Source organism: Castor canadensis, chromosome 8 (genome assembly GCF_047511655.1).
Source record: "Castor canadensis chromosome 8, mCasCan1.hap1v2, whole genome shotgun sequence".
In the NCBI taxonomy this organism is placed as follows: Eukaryota; Metazoa; Chordata; class Mammalia; order Rodentia; family Castoridae; genus Castor; species Castor canadensis.
The window spans coordinates 43,073,296-43,091,338 of NC_133393.1; the positions used below are offsets into that span (position 1 = coordinate 43,073,296).

The 18,043-nt window shown below is 39.5% G+C and overlaps 1 protein-coding gene across 1 annotated transcript in view; it reads left to right on the top strand.

Moving 5' to 3' along the window:
* The first annotated feature begins 497 nt into the window (after positions 1-497).
* Positions 498-18,043, top strand: part of Adtrp (androgen dependent TFPI regulating protein) — a 99,030-nt gene continuing 81,484 nt past the window's right edge. The window contains exon 1 of the mRNA XM_074082902.1: positions 498-702. The gene's annotated coding sequence lies outside the window, so the exon portion shown is untranslated. The remainder of the gene's footprint in view (positions 703-18,043) is intronic.

Consider the following 18,043-nt stretch of genomic DNA (forward strand, 5'->3'; position numbering starts at 1 on the left):
AAGGGGTTGTAAGGAGGATCCAACTAGAGCCCCCCTGCTTTGGTCTTTTTTATTATTCAGGATTCTGGTATAAGATTTGGTTTGGGGAGCTGGGGTGGAGAGGATCCCAGTGCTTTTAAAAAAAATGTTTGAAAACCCCAGCTAACTCAAGCTGCTTCGTGGAAGAAAATCCCAAAGCTGTTGTGACCTCTTGCTAAATAAAATTCTCATTAAAGGAAAACCAGGTCTAAGTTTTGTGGCTAGATAAAAAGCTGCGATTACATTCACACCTGGCCACACCACACACGCGTGTGGGCACACACACACACACACACCTGTTCCCACACTCACACATCCTGTCTTCATTTCCCAATTCCTGCACATTCCTGCTCCAGAGGGACCATGCCAGCCATGGAGGGAGTTGCCTCTGAACTCCCACTCACCAGAAAAAAAGATCAAAGTGGCTCTTGCCAGCGACCACACCCACACTTCCCGGCAGTCCCAGAGGCCACCATCACCAGTCAGGTATGCTGCCTGCTCACCTTTGACAGCCTTCTCCAAATCAGAGCCACCCTTCTCCTTCTCTCCTTTTTCATTAGCAAAATGACTTACTACCAACCCTCCAGGGAGACCTTAGCCATCCATCCACCCCAGTGACGATGACGCTATGCAGGAAGAGATCTGATGCTAAGGAACTTCCAGGAGACAAGGCCAAGCTTGCAGGTGAGTGCCTGATGACTAGCTTGGGTGGAGAGGTGGCTGGGATGCCAGGGGAGGGAATGATGAGGCTACCCACCCCCACAGAACCTTTCTGATCTCCCAAAGAGAGCATGTGTCAGGGAAGTGATCAGGGCATGGAAATTCCCTGTCCACTGGAAGTCAGAAGTCAAGATCAGTCTGGAGCTTTGCATCTTCTCTGGTAGAAGATTTAGGCAGCCAGGGTGTGTTGCACACATTGCCACAGGCGTGTGGGGTGCACCAGTGTGTGCATGAGGCTGCCGGGAGGGGAAAAGGCTTTGGAAGTGGGAGGGCAGGGAGGTGGATTTGTGTCACTTCTCAGAATTGCAACTTGGATTTTCTGAACATTTCTCCTGGGTGCCAATAAATCGTTGCTAGATGTCTGCTCAAATATAGTTCCGGTGTGAAATCGCCTGAAAGGCTTAATGCCATTAACTGCTTTGGTGGGGGAAGAGGGAGGGGGCTGGGGAGCCTTCCTGCCCACCAGACAAGTTGGGATCCAAAAGCAGAATGCCTTTTCGTCTTCTGTTCCTGCTACCTCCTAATTAAATACCACACAGGCGTCTTGTTCACTTACGATCCTCAAGATTTCCCAACTGACTAACAGACCCCAAGGGTTCAAGGTACAGGGTCCTTCCTGGTCCACTTAGGCACTGACTATGACAGCCAGGGTCACACAACTTGCAGATAGAAACTGCAGAGCCACAGGTCACAGCAGGATCTATTTTCCAAAGCCTCCCAGTGATTTGTCTGGACACACTTCTTCCCTAATCCAACCTAGACTTTGCTGAGTTTCCAACCATTGAAGTCAGCCAAGCAATATGGAGTTGGTGCTACCAGTAGTCCCTGGTAAAATACACCCAGCATGGCAGGCTCTGCTGCTGAGAGACCGTTCTGGACCGGAATCCAGTGAGATACAAATCAGAGCAAGCTCAGGTGTGTCCTGCCACCTGCAACTGGATGCACACCCACACCTACCTACCTCCCCCATCCAGAGGAACAGCAGCAGCACCCAGCCATGTGCGGTCATGTGACGAATCATCTGTGGTACACTGGGGGCTCTGAAGTTCAGAAACCCTCCCTTTCCCCATCTTATGTGCAATCAAGAGAAGCTTTCCCTATCCCGAGAAAGGACAAAATGAAGAGACCTTAATTAATCACAGCCCGTCTGTATGACTTGCCAGCATCTCAGATATTCATACACATGGCAGTGCCTACTGTTGGTAATGTATGATCCCGCTGGGAGTGGCGAGTGGGGAGCACAGGGAGAAAATGGTACCCGCTCCCAGTGACTCATCTCTGGCAAGAAACAAAAAGTACACTTGGATATCAAATGGTATTTGTATTCTTCTTTTGGTGCCCCTAACTGGAAACAAAAGTAACACTTGACCTAAATCCCAATACAAACTAATAAGTTACTGGCTGCTCTCCCATGCTAGTTAGTCAAGCCTGATGTCTGTTTGCTATGCCATCACAGTCCTTTAGCCTCTCCAACCACCACAGGGTGAAATTATCTGATAGTACCTGGCCAGTACTGAAGACTGAGCAAAGGAAGGTGGCAGCAGGGGACATGGGAGAGCAGCCAACAGCAATAGAAAGAGACAGAAAGCCAAACCTATAAATCAGTACTTTTCAGGGACTGTCGGTGCTGTTAGATTTTCCTATTGAACTAAAATAGCAAACTCAAGGATTCTGGGTCAGAAATCCCATGGATTTCATTTAGAATAATCTCTGGGTTTATGTTCTTGGAAAACAATGAGATATTCTCTCTCTCTCTCTCTCTCTCTCTCTTTCTCTCTCGGCACTGAGGATTAAATTCAGGGTCCTGTGCTCCCTAGACAAGCGCTCTACCAGTTTAGCCATGAGCTCAGTTTAACAGTGAGATTTCAATGAGCAAAAAATAATAGATTTAAATTTGAGGATAAATTAAAAATAAACCATGCTGAAACAAAATTTTCACGACACAGGGTGTAGACAGCTTTTTGAAGTGACCACAGTACACATTGTACACAATGTGTTAGACATACAAAATATGGTTAGTGCAAACATGCTTGCAATATTAGCTATAGCTTGCCAAATGAATTCTTATAAGCAAAGAGAAAGAAATTCAATTTTCTGACCAATTATTCTTACTGATTTTTTTAGATTGCTTGCTTCTCAAAAGAAATGAGAATGGTGAAAGTCAGAAAATTGTAATAGGACTTCATGAGTAATCTGAATCTGGGGCTAGAAGTATGACTGAAGTGGTAGAGCACCTGCCTAGCAAGTCCAAAGCCCTGAGTTCAGACCCCAACACCACCAAAAATATCTGTATCTGAAATATTATTTTGTTTCTATGTCAATAATAACTATCATTGTCTTTATCAATGAGTACATCCAGGGTCCTGCTTTTACAACTCTGTGGTCACACTGGGATATAGGCAGGTCTGGGTATGTTTAGGGTCTGGGGAGTAGGCTCAACTGTATGGGGTCTGCTTGCTTGATTTTAAGAGATTTCTGGGATATATTAATAAACACCCTTCCAAATTAAGTAACTCATCTGCGGCAAGTAGCCAAATGTACACGTGGATGTCATATGGGATTTGTATTCTTCTTTTGGTGCCTCTAATTGAAAATATTAACACTTGACCTAAGTCTCTTGTTCTGTTTCGTTTTTTTCTGAGGTTTGAACCGAGGGTCTCATATTGTTAGGCAAGTGCTACCCTTTTTGCTTTTAGTCCAGAGAAGGTTTTGTGCTTTTGCCTAGGGCCAGCCTTGGACTGCAATCTTCCTACATCCACTTCCTGCATAGGGGGGGTTGCAGGTACCCCCCCCATGCCGGTCCCTTAGACCTCATTTTAATCATGAATCAAGATGTCCAATCAAAAGAATTCTTTTTTGAGGGTGCAAAAACAGCACCTCCATTAATCAGACATGAATTTAGAAATAATTTTTGGAGGTATAAGATTTAAGTGATATAATTTCTAATGGACAATTTAATTTATTTAAAATAGATATATGCAGCTGGTTATGGTGGTACATACCTGCAATCCCAGCACTTGGGAGGCAGAAGGGGGAGGGTTATAAATTTGAGGCCAGCCTGGGCTACATAATGAAACCCTGTCTCAAAAAAGAAAAAATAAAAGAAGGAGGGAAGGAAGGAGGGAAGGGGAAAAGAAAAGCAAAACTAAAAGAAATAATAGATATATTAAAAGTAAGCTTCCCATGTGAGAGAGAAAAGGAAGCCAATTCTAAGCATTTAGCTTCATAGATAGAAAGATGGTGCTGCATTTGCACACACCTGCATCCACACAGCCCTTCCTTTCACTGCCTCATTCATTCCATCAACTCTGTAACAGAGTTCATACTTCTGAGCAGTGGTCACCATGTCATCAAGTATGGATTATTTTATGCAACACTAACATTTCTTTAGTGATCCACCATTCCCGCTCTTCCAGGAATTCTTGGGACAAGAGCATAGCCTGAATTGGACTGCCTGCATGGGGTGGAGTGGAGGACTCATTGCAAATGGTAATTCTTGACCCCTCATCAGACAAATTAAAGCAGTAACTCTTGGGGCAAATTCAAGAATCATGTGTTTAAACAAGATTCCCAAGTAATTCTTATACACAGTGAAGTTTGTTAACCATAGCCAGAAAAATTAAAAATGAATTGATTCATTAAAAAAAGGTTCAAGTCTACTTCATTCTCATATTTATCTCTGCACTTGTGGCTTTTGCCTCACTACCATCCTCCAATGACACAATGGAAGAAAACGAAGTGCACAAAAAGATTAAATGTGAAACAAAAAAATGCGAGAGATAAAACTCTAAGTAACAAATGTTAGAATGCCAAAAATGGAATGTTTTTAAACTTTCCTCAGTGACTCAAAGACACCCAAGACACCATCACCTAATGGGCCACTGTGATTCAGGAGAGCAATATTATTGGGTTTTGGTAGGAAATGCTCCAAAATGTGAACTTTCTGAATGCTGACACACACTCAGAAAGTTTCAGATTCCAGACTTTTGGATTAGGATGCTTAACCAGTTCAGCCTATGCAAATAAGCCCACATCAGAAAAAGTCAGAATCTGAGACTCTTCTGGTCCCAAGCACTTTGGATAAAGGATACTTAAAACCTGTATTTTAATATGGATGGTAACTTATGTGGAATGATCCAGAGAGGTGAGAATGGCAAAGAAAGCTTCATAAAGAAAAATAAAAAGTGACAGTGGGGTCTTCAATATATAAAAGTATGCTTTATTAATGTATGGAGTGACTATAATTACCAATAAACATACATACATGGAGAACACAACCCAAAGTGCTTTACTGATAGGAATGCATAATCAGAAGTGTTTGGAGAATAACTCTATCTTCTTCCTTTCAGGTCCTTGTTAGTTGAGATCAATTTGAGCAATAAAACAAAATTTCAATATGGTACTAATACAGGTCATATATGACCGCTCTTAGAAGATACTTTGTTTCAATGGAGGACAATACTTAACCAAAGATTCCATTTCTACCAGAGAGTTTCAGACTCTGTTTGGCAGGTAGATAAAATGTTAGAGTACAGAAGTCTTTTGCAGGAAAATAATATCAATAAGAAATTTCTAGTGATTCTTAGCCACACCCTTGACTGGGATGATCTCAAAGCAGCCATCAATAGCCTTTTACTCTCCAGTGGATTCAAAACGTAGTCCTGTCAGTTACTGCTGAGTCCTGCAGGTTTGAAGATAAGTGACCTCAAGTCAGATGGGCTACCTTTGTGCTAGGAGGTCTCACAAGATGAGTGATCTGAAAGTGTGTCTCACAATCATATTTTTTGCTGAGATTTTACATAGACCTCATCAGTTATAAGGCTCATCCCTTTAGTCTCATCGATTCATTATTTAACTTAGTTAATAATTAATTAATTAATGGTAATGGAGTTTGAATTCAGAGCCTTGCACTTGCTAGGCAAGCACTCCACCACCTGAATCATGCCTAGGGTCCAAATTCATTATTTTAAAACAAAATTTATTTGTGCTTGTCCTGGGAAGGAAAAGTCAGTTCTGTAAATGTCTCTGCATTTCTCCCCCATTTATTCTACACTATAGCTATTGCATGTCTAATTCCTACTTTCAAAATTGTTAAAGATATTTTTTTTAAAAAAGAATCCACCTTCAAGTGATCAACTGTCCCAGTTTTTCTGGGACTGTTTCAGTTTTATCACTAAGAAAACTCTCTCAGTCCCAGGTGAGCCAGGATGGGCAGTCTCCCTAGTGTTGCACTGCCCAAAAAGGTACCCACTGGGCACATGGGGCTATTTAAATCCCCATTAATTAACACAGAATAAAACAAAAAATTCAGTTCCTCAGTCTCACTAGCCACATTTCACTAGCGACTACCATATTGAGCACCACAGAAACTTCCATTGTTGCAGAAAGTTCTATTCGATAGTGCTGAGCCTGAAGGGTATTTCTTGAAATTTCTACAACTAAGAGCCTTTAAAACAGTGCCCTAATCAAATGTTGAGCATGCTGTTGTGATGGGGAACCCACTTCTGAAACATGCAGAGCATGCTTGATCAGCAAGGCCACAGGGAAAAAGTCTCTTTCTCACTTGGCATCAGGCTTCTGAGCCTATGCCCTTCATCTGCTTAGATCCCAGGAACTTAGGAACACTTCTTGGCATTTAGTGGAAATGGAGACATGGCACAAGAAATATTTAACACATTAGTGGTGGCTGGGGATGTAGCTCAGTGGTAAAGTGCTTGTGTAGCATTGTGCAAAGCCCTGGGTTCCCAAGCCAGAAAAAAAATTGGCCTCTTTAAAATTGTGTCCATAAAGCATGAGAATCACATTAATTTCAGTCCCATTTATAGCTTCTCTCTAGATGTGCAGCCTAGCAGAGATCAGAGATAGCTGGATCTGATTGAGTTAGAGGAGGGACGACATGCTTGAGGGAGACCACCTTTGGAGCCGGTGACTTGTAAGTCATTGCATCCATACCCCAACCATCAGTTGGATGGAAGCTATGAAGTGGTCAAGAGTCATTGGGAGGACAGACCTCTTCCCCCAGGGCAAAGGCAAATCAGAAACAGAAACATAAATGAACTTCCTATCCATTTGAAGATTCATTGCTGAAAGGTCTCATGGTAAGAATAGGGATTTGTTCATTTCCAAATATATTACTGAACACACTATAGTCCCTGCTCCTGAGTCAGCCTACTGGGGATTCTAATACATTTACTGGGTTTCAAAGTCAGATACAACAAATGATGCTTTGTGAGGATGGTGGTGGAGATGTTATGCTGATGCTGATGGTGGTGAGAACTAACATTTTGGGGGAGTTTTCCAAGTGTCAATCTCCAGTCTAAGTGCTTTATCTAAAAAAGTACAAGATAATATCTGGGGTGGCTGATGCTGGAATGATCTTCAGTTGAAAATATGCTACTTTGTTTTTCAAAATTTATAATTTGTAAATTACTTGCAAAGAATGCAGGGTATAGTATTGTAGATAATGAATTTCATTTTTTTATATGTTGGAAAAATTTTAGGTTTTTTGAACATTTGCAAAGATAATACAGACAGTCCTCATGGGATAATGGGTTTGGAGTGAGAGAACAATAACTTCAAGTCCCACAACTGTCATTTATTCACTGTGTGTCCTTGGACAAATTATTTAACCACCATATTCTCAGATGTGTCTTCCTCAATTGCTAAACAGCACAATAATAGTTGCTTTAGAATATTGTCAAAAAGAAAGATGTAAAAATGTGTGCAAAGTGCTTAGCACATATGTGAGCCCTTTGGCATACTTAATAAATATTAGCATTTATTTTTATTTGTATGAATGACAAATTTAACAAATTAATGAAAATCATACATTATGATCATTTTAAATAGCCAATGTCTAATAATGACAGATTTACTTCTTCCATATTCCACTCCTTTTCTCAGGTAGTTTAAGGAGCTCATGGTTTTAACCTTTACCCAAAGCCCAGTTCACAGCAAGCTAAATGGATCCACTATCTTTTGTCATATATCATCAGTGAGCCTTTTCCTACCTAAAGACACAGAGGGCAGATGGAGTTGGTATACCCATTGTCTTAGTGATATTGGTTGCTTAAAAAAAAAGTACCATTGCTTAAGCAATAGGAATTTATTTCTCACAGTCCTGGGAAGCCCCAAATCAAGGTGCCAACCTAGTTCGTTACCAGTGAGGATATTCTTCCTGGTTATGCCCTCCCTTAAGAACTCTACCCTTATGACCTGATTGTCTTCAAAAGGTCCCATCTCAGTACCATCACTCTGTGAGCTCAAACATACAGATTTGGGGGAAGAGAACACATGTAAGTAGCCTACAGTACCCATACAGACTGGGAAGCTGAAATGCTCAGTCCTGGTCTGTTCAGTGGGGCTCAGTGAGGGTGCTTATGTAGCACCCTCTCACGAGCTCTGGGAGTTAGGTACAGTGACCCTTTCTTCTGTGGGGCTAGTGAATGATCCTCAACCCAGCTCCCCATCATCTTCTTGCTGAATTGCAGATGGGGGTAGAGGAGCACAGAAACTAGAGTACCAAGCAACTTACACAATACTCCCTTTTCTTCCCTTTGGGTGATCACTGAGATAATGAGGGCCATTTCCATCTTTTTAAAGAGAAAGAATTACCAAGATTTCCAGTCTTCCATGGGGTCTACTTAGTTCATGTACATTTTCCCCCCATTATACCTGCTACCTTATTTCTTAAGAAGAAAATACTTCTTACTAGACAATATTTGGGCTCTGCATTCAAAATCAGTTTTGTGAGACTTGAGAATTTGATAAAACTGAATGCAGTTGAATTTTTCATATTTCTTTGTTACCCATATGACATTTCTAATTATTATTTAACCTCTGTCTTGACTAAGGCAGAGACATCAACATTGTTTCTGGTTTTCCTATCCCCTTTTTTGTGTACATGAATCTGCCCATCACATCCCCCCATGCACACACACACACACTCACAGACACACACACACATGTCCATACACACTCTCTCAAAGAGAGCTGATGATAAATTACCAAACTTAGACTTTAGGTCAATTTCAGTTGCCCTTTTCAATTCCTGAGAAGTTTATCAGGGGTTAGTGGGAAATTCTGGGTCATTACAGTCTTAATGGAAAGCCCCAGGTTAAAAGTAAAGCTTTTCTTCAGTTTGAAAGCTAATGTTGGCCTTAAGACAGCTATGAAATATGCTTGGAAATTGTTCCCACCAAATGCTTTCTGGAAAGAATTCAGGCTGTTAACAGTGGAGAGTCTAGTGATAGATTTAGCACCTCCATCATGCTGTTCATTGGAGACACACTGCAAAGTTGTTCCTGCAAACACAGTTTGTGACGATGGGGCACTTGTGGGCCATATGGCATTCTGTCCAGGTGGTGGCTGTAAGGACAAATGTTCTGCAAGTTTTTCCTATCATTAATCCTAGTACATGTTGAGTACTTACAATTTTATGGGCTCTATCCACAGCACCTACATGTATTGTCTTATTCAATCTGCACAGCAATGCTACAGAGTTGGAAGCCATTAGTGTTCCCATTTTACAGTTGAGGAAAGTGAGGTACAACATTTCATTAACTTACCCATAGCTACCTAAATGGGAAGATTTGAACCTAAGAACCCTGACTTTGGCACTCTCACTGTTGGAAATTTGTGAAAATGTTTTGGCTCACTTCATTTTAGAGCCCACACTTTTTCAGAAGCCAACACTGAACTGTAGGTCAGCAGCCTCACTAAACTAACAGAAAGCAATGTGAGAGTATCCTGGTGATGATGGCAGTGGTGGTAGACACAGAGATTCAAACAACAGCAGCTCCAGCGCTGAGAGATAAACTTTCCCAGTTGACCTCTTGACCCAGTAGTTTCTGGACCCAGTATGTTCTCTTTTAGTTGCTGAGCCAGAGTTCACTTTGAAAGGACAGACAGATTGATGGAAACATGGATATTCATACTAACTCCACTAAAAAAGATAGAGACTACATAAAAACTGGTTGCTAATGGAGCATTGAAAGAGTGTTACTGAATGCAATGGAGAAGTTCTGCTCCTCAAAACAGAAAAAAGGCAAAGGAGGATGGTGCATGCCTAGAACCCCAGCTACTCAAAAGATGGAGATAGACATTGGAAAGGTCAGAGTTCAAGGCCAGCCTGGGCAAAAAGTTAGCAAGAACCATCTCAATTAATAAACTGGGCGTGATGGCCCATTTGTGTGATCTCAGATATGTGGAGAGGCATAGGTAGGAGGATTGTAGTTCAAGATCAGCTATGGGCAAAAAAACCTGAGACCCTATCCAAAAATAACTAAAACTGAAGGCATGGCTCAAGTTATAGAGCACCTGCCTACAAGCACAAGCTCAAAATTAAGTACATTGGCAAAGAGGCCTCACTGGAGGGCAGCCTTGGAGACAAGAAGCTATGCTTCATGTAATCTCCACATAGGCCTTTCCCAGATCATTTTAACATGATGTCTTCTGAATCTTAGGAGGTAGAGAGAGAAGACTGAAAGGTCAAATGCCATCGTAAAAGGATTTGACATCTCTCAAGACAAAGTATACAAAGCACTGGGTACCAGACTTGAGAGACAAGAGATAGTTCTCTAACCAGCAGATAACCAATTGTACTTCCAACCAGGAACCCACAATCTATAAAAAATTCTTATTCCTAGAAGGTAAAATTTCAAAGAAATCTACTTTGTTGAAGGTAAAAGAGGCTGATTTATGTGATTTGTTTTGGACATTAATAAAACAAATTGGAATCACTTTAAGAAATCCCCCCAAATACCATGAACAACTTAGAGGAGATTGATGGAAAATACTTAGTGATCATGGGCCAACCAAATAATGTGAAGCAATCCCTGATGAATCCATTAACATGCAATAACAGACTTGGCAGGAAGATAGATAAATGCCGAAGAGGCCAACGAGTGTCATCACCAATTTCACCCATTTTGTAAACAAGTGTTTATAAGGTTTCATTTCATTCATGTACAGTTTGAGGATGGTATTGTCATCCATAGGGCAGTAAACAATTAACCAAAACAACTCCTTTGGACCAAATGAGTGTGAACAACATTGCAATGAACAATCTGGCTCCTTTTTTTTTTTAAGATAAGAGATTTTTTTAAAAGCTAGCCACCCTTTCCTTGCTTTTAGTGAGACACTGCCCTATGTTTCCAGGCAGAAAAGCAAAAACTTTCAAAAGGTAATGTGATCATCCGTGAAACAATGTAAAAATAAGAAGAAAACCAACTAACAAGCAAAAAATGATGTATCTAATAATGATCTTTGGCAGCAGGTCTTAAAGTTGAAAGTAAGTGCTCATATGTAACTCTAGAAAGAATTCATTTTGAACTTTGATAGCTGTAATTTCTTAATAAAAGCCACTTGTTCATTAAGGGCTAGATTAATCTCTGATCTGGGTCTTCAATAAATGAAATCCTACCCCATTATCAGCATCCTCCCTGAGGACAAGTGTGGGTAGATATAAAAAGAGGCAATGGGGTTTTTCCTCTTTCCAGGGAAAGAAGTCAGTGTACAGTGGGATGGGATTCCAAAGTGCATCCCTAACCTTTGGAGGAGAGTCTATCCCTTCCCATCACAAAACCATGCTTTGCCCCACATGTGGATGATAAATTCTTCTGGCTTCTAGAAAGCAATGGTCCTTAACTGGGTATGATTTTCTCCCCAGAGGACACATGGTAAGGTCTGGAGACATTTTTGGATGTCACACTGGGAGTCCAAATGGCAGCAGATAAACCAAGCAAATCAAAATAGCATAGAAAATAGGCACTGACAATTAAGGTGACATCAGAACCTTGTTCTACAAAAGTCACGACAGGATCTATGTCCCAAACCTAAGCAGGGCAACTGATTGCTAAAATAAAAGATTTAAATGAGCCTTAGAATCTCCTAAAATGACAGTCCAAAAGTCCAGAATATAATTTAAAAGTGGCAGTCTTGCCAAAATCCAGGAAAAATCACATATCAAATGAATAAGAAAGACAAAAAAAAAAAACCAATCAACTAACACAAAACAGAGATGAACTGGATACTGGAATTATCTGACAGATTTTTTAGGCAATTATTATTTTTAAAAAGTTTAAACTAGTAATTACAAATTCTATTGAAACAAGTGAAACAAGTGGAAATAGAAAATATCAGCAAACAAAAAAAGAACCAATGGAAACTATAGAACTGAAAAATATAGTAACAGAAATAAAAACTCACTGTATGGGTACAATGGTAGAATGGAAACGACAGAGGATAGAATCAAAGAACATAAAGATACATCAATGGAATGTGCTCAGTCTAAAAACCAGAGAGAAGAATAGATTGAAAAAACATAAAGGGCAGCCTGGAGAGTGACAAATAGTAATAAAAGATTTTTAAAAAGCATGCCATCGAAGTCCCACAAGGAGAATAGGAAAAAAAGAGTTGAAAGAATAACGTAAAAAATCATCATTGCAGAAGACTCCTCAAATTTGGTGAAAGACATAAGCTATGGTATAAGAAACTGAAAAGAATCTTCAAATATGATAAGACCAAAGAAATTCACATCTCAGCCCATGATAATTAAATTTTTGAAAATTAAGCCAAAGTCTTAAAAGCACCCCTCCCAAAATGACACATAAACTGCAGGGTAATACAAACTTGAACAGCTGAACGCTTCCCATCTGAAACCATGGGAGTCAAAAGGAAAGGTCATAGTATGTAACAAGCACTGAAAGGATAGTCAAGGATAAGTTCTTTATCTTATAAAACTGTTCTTCAGAAAAAAAGGTAAGTAAGGGCATTACCATACCATGAAAAAACTGAAAGGGTGTGTTGCTAACAGACCTATCCTTAAATAACAAAGGACCAGATGTAGTGGCAAATGCTTGTAATCCCAACACTTATGAGGCTGACATAAGAGGATTGCTAGTTTAAGGCAATCCTGGGCTACGTAGCAATACCCTGCCATAAAACAAAATATAACAAAAAACTGAAGGGAATAAAAAGGATAGTCAAGAGAAGTAGTTAAAACTGAAAGAGAATGATAAAAGTAGGAAACTTGAAGCACCAGGAAAGGCAAAAGAGCAAGGTGAAGGGAAGAAATGTGGTGCATAGGGTAGAATAATGCTCATGAATTTCATAGTGTCATATGTGCCTCAAGTTTATGATACTCGTAACAGAGGAAAGGTAAGGGATTAAAGTGAAAGTAAGGAATTCATACTTCATTTTCAGTGATAAAATTTTAATACAGCAGAATGAAATAAGACAGGCATATTTGTTGTTCCCTGAGCAACTACTAAGAAAACTACACAAAAAGATACACTCAAGAACACTACAAATAAATCAGGATGGAATCTGAAAGTGTACTAGAATAACACAAAGGAAGGCAGGAAAAGAAGACCAAAGGTGTAAAACAGAGGAGACAAAATGAAAGCAAATAATTAAATGGAAGACTTGAGCCCTAAAATATCAACAACTGCAACAAATATAAATGAGGTAAATGCATCAGTTATAAGGCAGATATTGGCAGAATGTTCAAAAACCAAAACAAGAAGAACATGGTCTAACAGTGTGCTGTATGTGAGAAACTCACTTCAATTTTTAGCAAAACAGGTGGATTGACAGTAAAAGGGATGAAAAAACACACCATATAATCATTATTTTTTAATAGAAGGAACACCTACATTAATACCAGATAAAGTTGACTTTATATAAGCAAAGAAACTTACTAGAGACAAATAGGTACATTACATAAGTAAAAAGATCAATCCATAAAGAAGATACAGCAATCCTAAAGGTATCCCACCAAACATCAAAGCAAAATCTAATAAGACTGAAAGCAGAAATAGACTACTCGTAGTTATTTTTAGTGATTTCACCACCTCCTCTTAACAAATGATAGCAATATTAGATAGATCTCCAGCAAAGCAAAGTGAACTTCATGAATATGAGTATACATGACTCATATGTAGACTGCTAAAACAGAACAAGCAGAGCTTAACAGCTGTTTTTTCTTCTGGTGAATTTCCCAGGGAAGCAGTAATTCACACAAGAGTTTCAAAACTTGAAAATGGGATGGGCTGATTACCCAGCATTGAATATGTTTCTTAATTTTCATGATTAATTAAAGACATAAAAATCTATTCAAAATATTAAATTTATAAGAAAACTTGAGCATTTCTGATTGTCATGGATGTGCAAAATGTGAAATCTGATAGTCTGAAAGACATTTCTAGTCAGAGTTTCTCTTTAAGAACTTTATCAGATTTCACACAATCAAATGACACACAAGCTAATCATGCAAGAGAAATTTACTTGAAAATGCTAGAATGTGTAGCTTTTATTGGTGGCACTGGGATTTGAACTCAGGGCCTCACGCTTGCTAGACAGGTGCTCATACCACTTGAGCCACCTTGCCTGCCCTGAAAATTCTAGAATTTGGATATGGAAAGTATTCAAGAAATAGTGAAAACTTACTTCCCTGGTTATTGAGACCTACATTCTGGTCATTGCTCCTCCATTAATAGCTGTGTAACTTAAGGAAAGTCCCTTAACCTCTCTAACCTTTCATTTTCTCATGTGAAAGATGAAGAGATTGAACCAACTGACCTCAAACTTTTTTTTCCTGATCTAAACTCTTAAAGTGAGTCAATTTCCTGCATGTAAACAGGAAGTGTTCTTTGGTCTTTCATCTACAAATGCACCTTCAAAATTACGGACTGAGAATTCTGCTCCTTGGTGTTAGTCTAAAGAGATCACCACAGAATGCTGCCTTCCGCTGGGAAAAGCAAAGCCGGACGTGACAGAGGAATCTTAGTCAGTGCTCCCAATGCAACAGGCAAAGTGAGGTTGAAGAAAGTTTTTAAGAGAGTTAAATTAAAAAAGAAGATTCAGTGCATTTCAGCATTGCTTTGGCTTGGTGACTGGAAACCCACGCATGTTCTCACCAAACAGACTTCAGACAGGGGCCCTTACTGAAAGCTCTAGTTTTTAAAAAGCAGGACAGTCACAGTGGCCTCTGAGAAAAACAAGTGCTCTTGTTTAAAAAATAGCCCAATGGGTGAAGCATTTCATCCTAACTTAGTCCTCAACCCCTTGCTGGCAAAGGGACAGAGCTTCCCAGTAAAGCAAAATCTACTGGAAGGGAGATCCTAGTCTTACTGCACCTTGAATTCAGTGAGGCATAATACACACATTCGTTTTTTTTTTGAGATCTCTTCATTTATTTATTTTTTTTAATTTTTACTTTTAAAATTGCTTATACATTTATTCATATGTGTATGCATTGCTTGGGCCATCTCTGCCCCCTGCCCCACATCCCCTCCCCCCTTGACCTCCATCCTCCTCACTTCCAGGCAGAACCTGTTCCACCCTCTTGTTTTCCTATTTTGTTGAAGAGAAAACATAAGAGATAATAAGAAAGACATAGTGTTTTTGCTAGTTTGAGGTAAAGATAGCTATACAGAGAGATTCCTAGCATTGCTTCCATGCATTTGTGTATTACAATCTGAATTGGTTCATCTCTACTAGACCTCTTCACTACTTCCTAGTTCCCTTCTCATAGTGGCCTCTGCCAGTTTACAATTGCTATATTCCCTCCTCTGCAGTGGGCACATCAAACACATTCAAGTTTTAGGTTTCCTTACCTTTCCCTATTCCTCCCTTGAGCATTCTCCACTTAGCATGTGACCCATGTCCAATAATATTACTGCATTTGTTTTAGGTCTAAAGTCTGCATATGAGGGAGAACATGTGATTTTTTGGCCTTCTGAGCCTGGCTAACTGTGCTTAAGATGATGTTCTCCAGTTTCGTACATTTAATTGCAGATGACAAAATTTCATTCTTCTTTGTGGCTGAGTAAAATTCTATTGTGTATAAATACCACATTTTCTTAATCCATTCGTTGGTAGTGGGGCATCTTGGCTGTTTCATAACTTGGCTATTGTGAATAGTGCTGCAATAAACATGGATGTGCAGGTGCCTTTGGAATAACCTGACTCGCATTCCTTCAGGTTTATCCCTAGGAATGGTATTGCTGAATCATATGGCAGATCTAGGTTTAGTTTTTTAAGAAGCCCCCATATTGTTTTCCAAAGTGGTTGCTTTAGGGATCCCCACCCCTCAGGATCCCTGCCCCTTGGGTCCTTCTGGGCGCCAGCTCTGGGTTTTCCCTGCCTCTTGGGCCCCACCAGGCCTCAGCTCTATAGGCTTGCCAGATAGCTGCTCCACCAGGCCCCCGCACAGCAGGCCACCACAGGAGGGCTCCAAACCTGCCTAAGAGACACAGACAAACAGGACTGGATGCTAAAGGAGTAACATTAGAACAACTAAGACTGTAATTCTACTGTTCCAGAACTGGTGATTTTTATTTTTTTGCCTTTAAGGGTTTAGTTGTCTGGTTTGCTGTTTGATTATCCATTGTCTCTCCCAGTTTTTCTCTTTTTTTCTTTTCTTTTTCTTTCTTTCTTTTATCTTTCCTTTTCTTTATCTTTTTTCTCCTTCTTTCTTGGTTTTGTTAGTATTAATATTGTAACTCAGCTAATACTAAATTATACATAGTCCAGGGACAGAAATGGTACTTACTGGAAATATGGGAAGATGAAAAAGGGATGGAAACCATTCTCTCCCTGGAAACCATTCTTTCCCCAAAAATAAATTAGTACAGGATTCAGAGTGAAATGAAGAAAATGGATACCCAAATCCAGACTCCAACAAAACAAAGATAAACTATACTAAGGAACCCAAATGAAGCCCACAAGAATATTCTGAAAGAAGAAATCCTGAAAGTAATTAATGAGCATTTCATAGAGATTTTACTAGACATGGTCAACCAAAATGTACAGGGGACACTCAAGATAATTTCAAGACAACAAAAATAAAGAATATGAAAAAACACAGAAACAAAAAAATGAAATCATAGGAGCCCTAAATAAACAAGGCCAAACTGAAACAGAGAACACCATAAAGACAGAGATAAATGAATTAAGGACAAAAATTGACAATATTAAAGAGGAAGTGACCTATGATATGGAAAACTGCAGAAGAAGAATGAAACAGAAATACAAAACAGAATGGAAGGCCATTTCCAGCAGAATAGAACAAACAGAAGACAGAATCTCAGAACTTGAAGATAAAATGGCAATTAAAGGAAAAACTGAAGAACTGTTAGTCAAATAACTCAAGACCTCTGCAAAGAATATGCAAGAACTCACTGACTCCATCAAAAGACCAAACCTGAGAATCATTGGCATTGAAGAAGGAGAAGAGGTGCAAGTAAAAGGAATGTGTAATATATTCAATAAAATAATAACAGACAATTTCCCAAATCTAGGGAAAACTATGCCCATTCAAGAACAGGAATCCTCCAAAACACCAAACAGACTTGACGAAAATAGAACTACCCCATGACATACTATCATTAAAACAACAAGCACCGAGACTAGAGAAAGAATATTAAAGGCTGTAAGAGAGAAAAAACAAATAACATACAAAGGTAAACCCATCAAATCATAGCAGATTTCTCAACAGAAACTTTAAAAGCAAGAAGAGCATGGAGTGAGGACTTCAAGGCACTGAATGAAAATAACTTCAATCCTAGGATACTCTACCCAGCAAAACTATCATTCAAAATAGATGGAGTAATAAAAGTCTTCCATGATAAGCAGAAACTAAAACAATATATGACCACCAAGCCACCACTCTGAGGAATTCTGCACACAGAAAGTGAAAGCAAACAAAACCATAAAAGGGCAGGCAATACCAAACCACAGCAGAAGAAAAGGCAAGAAAGTAGAGAGTAACATTGACTCAGCTGCACACAATCAAACCCTTAAACAACAAAAACAACTAAATGACAGGAATCACCACATACCTATCAATACTAACACTGAATGTTAACAGACTAAATTCCCCCATCAAAAGACACCAATTGGCAAACTGGATTAAAAAGGAATATCCAACAATCTGCTGCCTATAGGAGACACATGTCATCGACAGAAATAAGCACTGGCTGAGAGTGAAAGGCTGGAAGAAGATTTACCAAGCCAATGGCCCCCGAAAACAGTCAGAGGTAGCAATATTTATCTCGGACAAAGTAGACTTCAAACTTACATTGATCAAACGAGATAAAGAAGGACACTGCATACTAATAAAAGGGGAAATACAACAAAAGGAAATAATTATCAACTTATATGCACCCAATGTCAATGCACCCAATTTCATCAAACATACTCTGAAGGACCTAAAAACATATATAAACTCCAACACAGTGGTAGTGGGAGACCTTAATACCCCCCATCACCAATAGATAGGTCATCCAAACAAAAAATCAAT